This window comes from Trichechus manatus, unplaced genomic scaffold (assembly GCF_000243295.1).
Source record: "Trichechus manatus latirostris isolate Lorelei unplaced genomic scaffold, TriManLat1.0 scaffold00119, whole genome shotgun sequence".
NCBI lineage: Eukaryota > Metazoa > Chordata > Mammalia > Sirenia > Trichechidae > Trichechus > Trichechus manatus.
In genome coordinates this window covers 3,632,084-3,636,987 of record NW_004444055.1, presented here as the reverse complement: position 1 = coordinate 3,636,987, position 4,904 = coordinate 3,632,084, and positions in this window count along the sequence as shown.

Sequence of the window (4,904 nt, the reverse complement as noted above, 5' to 3'; positions counted from 1 at the left end):
TCTCATACAATATTTGTCCTTTTGTGATTGACTTATTTCATTCAGTATAATGTCCTCCAGTTTCATCCATGTTATGAGATGCTTCACAGATTCATCATAATTGTAGCTTTTTAAGGAAGGGCCAAATCGATTTCCAAAGTAGTTGTACCACTTTACATTATCACCAGCAGTGTATAAGTGTCCCAGTCTCTCCACAACCTCTTCAACATTTATTATTTTGTGTTTTTTCGGATTAATGCTAGCCTTGTGGGGGTGAGATGGTATTTCATTGTAGTTTTGATTTGCATTTCCCCAATGGCTAATGATTGGGAACATCTCCTTGTGTATCTGGTAGCCGCCTGAATGTCTTCTTTGGTGAAATGCCTGTTCATATCCTTTGTCCCTTTTTCAACTGGGTTGTCTTTTAGTTGTTGAGGTTTCGCAGAATCTTGTAGATTTTAGAGATTAGATCTTGATCAGATTTGTCATAGCCAAAAATTTTTTCCTAGTCTGTAGGTTGTCTTTTTACTCTTTTGGTGAAGTCTTTTGATGAGCGTGTTTGATTTTTATGAGCTCCCAGTTATTTAGTTTCTCTTCTGATGTTTTTGTGTTGTTACTTATGGTAGTATTATGTTTATGCCATGTATTAGGGCTCCTAGCATTGTCCCTATTTTTTCTTCCATGATCTTTATCACTTTCCATTTTATATTTAGGTCTTTGATCTCTTTAGAGTTAGTTTTTGTGCATGGTGTGAGGTATGGGTCTTGTTTCAGTTTTTTGCAGATGGATATCCAGTTATGTCAGCATCATTTGTTAAAGAGACTGTCTTTTCCTCATTTAATGGGCTTTGGGCCTTTGTCAAATATCAGCTGCTCATAGGTGGATGAATTTACGTCTGGATTCCCAATTCTGTTCCTTTGTTCTATGTATCTGTTGTTGTATCAGTGCCAGGCTGTTTTGATTATCGTGGTGGCATAGTAGATTCTAAATTCAGGTAGTGTGAGGCCTCCCACTTTGTTCTTCTTCTTCAGTAATGCATTACTTATCTGGGCCTCTTCCCTTTACATATGAAGTTGGTAATTTGTTTCTCATCTCATTAAAAAATGCCGGTGGAATTTGGATCGGGATTGCATTGTATCTGTAGATTGTTTTGGGTAGAACTGACATTTTCACAGTGTTGAGTCTTCCTATCCATGAGCAAGGTATGTTCTTCCACTTATGTAGGTCCCTTTTGTTTTCCTGTGGTAATGTCTTATAGTTTTCTTTGTATAGGTCTTTTATGTCTCTGGTTAGATTTATTCCTATGTATTTTATCTTCTTGGGGGCTATTGTAAATGGTATTGATTTGGTGATTTCCTCTTCAAAGTTCTCTTTGTTGGTGTAAAGGAATCCAACTGATTTTTGTATGTTTAGCTTGTATCCTGAAACTTTGCTGAAATCTTCTATTAGTTCCAATAGTTTTCTTATGGATTCATTGGGGTTTTCTGTGTATTAGATCATATCATCTACAAATAGAGATATTTTTATATCTTCCTTACTAATTTGGATGCCCTTTATTTCTTTTTCTAGCCTAATTGCTCTCGCTAGGACCTCTAGTACAATGTTGAATAAGAGTGGTGATAAAGGGCATCCTTCTCTGGTTCCTGTTCTCAAGGGGAATGCTTTCAGACTGTCTCCATTTAGGATGATGTTGACTGTTGGCTTTGTATAAATGCTCTTAATTATGTTGAGGAATTTCCCTTCTATTCCTATTTTGCTGAGAGTTTTTATCATGAGTGGGTGCTGGACTTAGTCAAATGCCTTTTCTGCATCAATTGATAAGATGATGTGGTTCTTGTGCTTTGTTTTATTAATATGATGGATTACATTGATTGTTTTTCTAATATTAAACCATCCCTGCATACCTGGTATGAATCCCACTTGTTATTTTTTTTGATATGCTGTTGAATTCTATTGGCTAGAATTTTGTTGAGGATTTTTGCATCTATGTTCATGAGGGATATTGGTCTGTAATTTTCTTTTTTTGTGGTGTCTTTACCTGGTTTTGGTATCAGTGTTATGCTGGTTTCATAGAATGGGTTTAGGAGTATTTCATCCTTTTCTATGCTCTGAAATACCTTTAGTAGTAGTGGTGTTAACTCTTCTCTGAAAGTTTGGTAGGATTCTCCAGTGAAACTGTCAGGGCCAGGGCTTTTATTTTTGTCAGGAGTTTTTTAATTACCTTTTGAATCTCTTCTTTTGTTATAGTTTTATTTAGTTTTTATGCCTCTGTGTTAGTTTAGGTAGATAGTGTGTTTCTAGAAAGTTGTCTGTTTCCTTAGGTTTTCAGATTTGTTTGATTATTGGCATGTTTGAAGCTCTAACGTCCTGTCACCAGATGGTTAGATGTCTTACTAGGCATGTGAGCACAGGAGTCCATTTACTTTCCTTGTATGGATTCAACTCAGGTGTCCAAGTAGTCAGTCACCAAGTTGGTGGTAGAGGCTCTCACCTACAGTCCTAGACAGGCAGGGGTGATTGGAGTAAGCACAGGTATCTGGCTGCAGTAGGGGTCATGTGCTGAACAAGGTAGGGGGCTGACAACTGCCCCTGAGTGTCTGGGAGGAAAGCATATCCCTGTTCCCTAGGGTGCGTACGTGCATGGGTTTTGCAGCCTGACTATGGGTACCCAATGTTGTTGGCTGTAAGGACTGGAAGGCACCACTTATTCTTGGACACCTGTCACAGGTGGCTAGTTGGTGTGGGTGGAGCCACCAGTCCTCAGGCCCCTGATGTGGGTAGATAAGGACCCTGCTTAATGGGCAGAGCAGTGTAAAATGTCAAGAACTGCTACTCCTACAGTTGAAGTTAGGCTTCAGGTATATACCCTGTTGTATTGTGCTAATGAGGGCTTATGCTGTTGAAATGGCCCCACACAGGTCTATGCAGGGGTGAAACGCATTCAGAGTCCGTGGACCCCTTATGCCCATGCCTAGGCAAAGGAGCTGTTCCTGCTCTGAGTTCCCAGCTTACGGAAACTAGCAGATTATTTTTTCCCTGTTTGTTAATTTGTTCCTTCTCCATGTCTGGGAGAATGGCTCGGGGCATGTGACGGTACCTACTTCCAGCCCAGGGGAAGTGGCTATAGCTGAAGCCGGCCTGGGACCCAGTGCAGAGCAGAGAGGAGGCATGTAAATGGGAGAGAGGTTCTTCCCAAATGGGGTGTGGTTTGATCCACACAGTGGATTAGATGCTTGTACTTATCTTTTGCCTATGGCATGTTGCTTTCCACTGGTTCTGGATGCGTGAGTAGACTCTCTGCTGCTGGGTCTCTCCTGATGTGGAAAACATGTCCGAAACACCACAGCTTGCCTTACCTGCACGCCAGCTAATCTGGCCTGCATGGTGCCGAGTCCCACCAGGTCAGGTCTGGCAACTCCTTGCTGCTTCTGAATCATCTCTCCCTCCCCCTGCCACTCGGTCTGATTCCTCAACTTTGCCTTTGATGTTCAGGTACCTAGATTGTCATATATAATTAATTTACTTGTTTTTACGGGTCTTTCTTGTAAGAGGGACCACAGGAAGCATCTGACTACTCTGCCATCTTGACCCCTCCCCCTGAATATATTTAAAATTTTTGCATGTCCCTTTTAGTCCTAGTAATTTCAGATTCTTAGTTGGTGTTAGTTTAATTTACCAGTTCTCATGAAAATCAGTATTAAGTTAGGCATTTCAGCATTTACTATTAAATAATACCACCAAAAGCAATCTTCTAATGCCACTGTATGTAACTGTAATTTTTTTCTTCATTTTCTATTGATTGTAGGGAAGATTCTAATATAAAATGACACGCTGAGGTTAAGACTAAGTGGCTATAGATGTATTTCTTTCAGTAAATTTCTTAAAGTCAATATGCTTTTTAAAAAAAATAAAATTGTTTTCCTTTTTCTTAAAGAAGTTTTGTGAATTATATATTCCACACTTAATATTGTCTGCAATAAACCCCAAGGTATATACTAGCACAAACATTTAAATATAAAACAAAGTTAATAAAACTGGTTTTCTTTTCTTCTGTTTACACTCTCTATTTTGCCTTCTTAGGCAGAGCTTATGCTCTACAACTATTAATATACAGCTGCCACCTACTGGCAAAGATAAAATCTTTAAATATGATCTAGTGATCACTCTGTTCCTGTTGCATCTCTACAGATATATTTTGAGATTCAGAATGCCTTAACACATTAAAAAAAAAAAAAGTTGTTGTCGAGTTGACTTTGACTCATAGTGACCCATATGTGTCAGTAGGACTGTGCTCCATGGGGTTTTCAGTGGCTGATTTTTCAGAAGTAGATTGCCAGTCCTTTCTTCTGAGGCACCTCTGGGAGGACTTCAACCTCTAATCTTTCGGTTAACAGCTGAGTGCTTTTAACCACTTGCCCTCCTAAGGACTCCAATCCATGCAAAGAAGTATTGTAAAAGTGAGACACAAAGCACCAAGTTAAGATATTTGTATTAGTTTTCTTTTTTTAATCTGTTGCTATATGCTTGACTGACAAACTCCAGAAAGTGTTTTATAATTAGTATTTTTTTTTTACCACTAGAGTAAGCCACAAATATAAACTATCAAAGTGTAGAAAGGACACAAGAAAAAGGTAAGTCCATTAGTGGAATGGATAAATTCAAGCGTCCTTGGATTTCCATGGACGATTATTTTTATACTGTTATAATGGTTTTATACTCATGATGCTATCTAAAGGTATTACTACATTAAATCTATTTTAAATTCCTTTTGACATTAACACCGCTAATTAACATTAGCAGTTATCACTGATAATATATTTGTTTTGCTTTTAATACCAACAGTAGAGAAGACAATTAAAAAATTGTGATTTATCTTTTCATACTTAAATTTTACATCCAAAAGGTTCAGCTAATAATGTTGAATA